This window comes from Bombus impatiens, unplaced genomic scaffold (genome assembly GCF_000188095.3).
Source record: "Bombus impatiens unplaced genomic scaffold, BIMP_2.2 scf_1275, whole genome shotgun sequence".
Lineage (NCBI taxonomy): Eukaryota > Metazoa > Arthropoda > Insecta > Hymenoptera > Apidae > Bombus > Bombus impatiens.
The window spans coordinates 873,101-875,357 of NT_177694.1; the positions used below are offsets into that span (position 1 = coordinate 873,101).

General features: G+C 41.6%; 1 protein-coding gene across 1 annotated transcript in view; it reads right to left on the reverse strand.

Moving 5' to 3' along the window:
• The window catches only part of LOC100740237 (COUP transcription factor 1-like), a 10,604-nt gene extending 8,356 nt beyond the window's left edge, over nucleotides 1-2,248 (reverse strand). The window contains exon 1 of the mRNA XM_024371379.2: nucleotides 1,263-2,248. The gene's annotated coding sequence lies outside the window, so the exon portion shown is untranslated. The remainder of the gene's footprint in view (nucleotides 1-1,262) is intronic.
• Between the last annotated feature and the right edge of the window lie 9 nt (nucleotides 2,249-2,257).

Sequence of the window (2,257 nt, forward strand, 5' to 3'; positions counted from 1 at the left end):
ATTATAGGCGACAGAGGCGAGCCGTGGACGGGCAATTACACGGCTCAGCGACGGAAAACCGGGTTTACAGGTGCGTTTACGCAGGGTAATCGACGAACTGTCGGACAGCGGCACATGCCACGGCTAATCGCTCTGTGAACTGCCGACGAGAAATTCGCGAATTCTCTAGAGTTTCGGTCGTTTTATCGTCGCCTCGAAAGGGTTACGAGGAAGTAATCGATGCGGAGGGCGTAGATATAACGTAGACATTAGGAGAAAAGGGAAAATGGAGGGAATATTTAGTAAACTATGGTATGATTATTAGTTAACTATAAATAACTAACTATAAAGTTAGGAAGGGAATGTTAAGTGTACGATATGTGGTAGTCTCTCAGTAAGAGCATATTCTTTTGGTAAAGAATCGAAGTTATTGAAATTCTCTTACGTTATAAAACAGCATAAAGGACGATCAACGAATTCTAGGATAGTTAATAAACAAGTAAAATTTGTACGAAAGAACGAAAAGGAGAGGCGAAAATTGATGGGTGGATCGTGGTCGTAAAATATTCATTGACAAAATGCAAATTTAGTATATTCTCGTTGAATGACTTTCAAGCGCTGTTACTACGTATCGCTGTTCTGAAGGAAACATTGATTTTATTTTATTGTTAATATTCGGACGCCATTTACAACAGAGTAACTTTTCACAATTGAAGCAAACGAGTTGGAGCCTTCAGAGAAGACAAAGGCATTAGTTTACTCGACGAAGTGTAACAAAATTTGGCAAGAAATTGGAATTGTTCGGAATCTCGAAGAAAGTAGTAAGAGTCATTTTTTTACGACTTTTTTTATCCGAGCTTGTAACGAAAATGTCGGCGATACTTTTCATCGTAAAAAGCGACCTTTACTATTTTCTTCGCGATTCTGGCCAGTTGCAATTTCTTTGACACGTCGTCCAATTAACTAATTCTTTGAACTTCTCAAGAAAACTCAAGTCGTTTGATCCAAGTTAAACCCTCGATCGTCGAAATTGTTTCACGAATCTCGGTTGTTCCATTAGATCATGCAAACCATACCGAGTTTCCAAGTAGCTGCTGTTCGCAGTAATAACAGTGATACCGGATCGAAAGAATTTGGCAACGTAATTCGAACATCGTAGAATAGTCAATATTTTAATATTGTCACATTCTTAATATTTTTATCGACAGTTACTTATTTGTCCACCAGAAAATTTCGCACTCTACGCAACATTTTGGAAAATACGATCAATAGTGATTCCTTACCTGCGAGATAATCCGTCTGATTTTTACTGGCGAATCGCGGATTTCCTCCGATCTTAAAAGTTGATCGACGGTACAGATCTGGCTTAAATACGTCGTGGAAATTTACAGTCGAATCTTCGATAACGTTTCATCGTCTCTTAAGATCCCGAAACGAGTGACGGTAGCCACCTTGTCCCAAAAGTAAACGAGATACGTACATATTTCATGGAAACGGTGCAGTTTCTTGATTTACCGTTTAAACGAAGTATTTCTGCGCTATTCGATCCTCGATTTTACCATAAATATTTAGTAACATGTATCGCGCACTTTTAGCGATTCAATTTTGAAAAAGGAAAAGAAACGTCGATGACGTTCGATCAATCTGTCACTCCGGTTCTACGTTAAGAACTAAAGCTAAGGGAAACAAATAAGATTGCTAATACAACGATCAGTCCTCGCTCGAGATATCCAACGAAAACGCGAACATTTAACGAAAGAGGAACGCGAACGGAACAGAAAATCGTATGCATGTAAAATGACGATTAAAGGACAAATGCGTATCGCCAAAACTCTTTCTTTCACTCGATTGGAAAACTACGATACGGCCGGAAATTTCTACACTTTTTTCCAAACCACACGGTAAACTCGTACCAAAGCTCCCAAGCAACGGGCCAAAATAATTTATTGCTCGATCTTCGAACCGATCATCCCTATGAAACCGGTAATCGACGAGAACCAGTTTACCAACCACCGTGCGAAATAATAATCACTCGAACCTCTTGCTTGTCCACGTTGCTTGTCAACGGTTCTCCGTACTCGCGAAGCCGATGAGCGTTTTGGTCGCAGCTCGAAGCGCAAAACCGAAGAGCGAGATCGGAGCGAAGTCGAAGCGACCGGAGCCGACGAAACGCGCGTGAAATCGAACCGGACGGGTTCCTCGTCGCCGATGACTAACGGCGCCGCAGATGCGCGACGTATACGCGTGATCTATGGCTCGCGGTTCCTGGCCTCTGTTC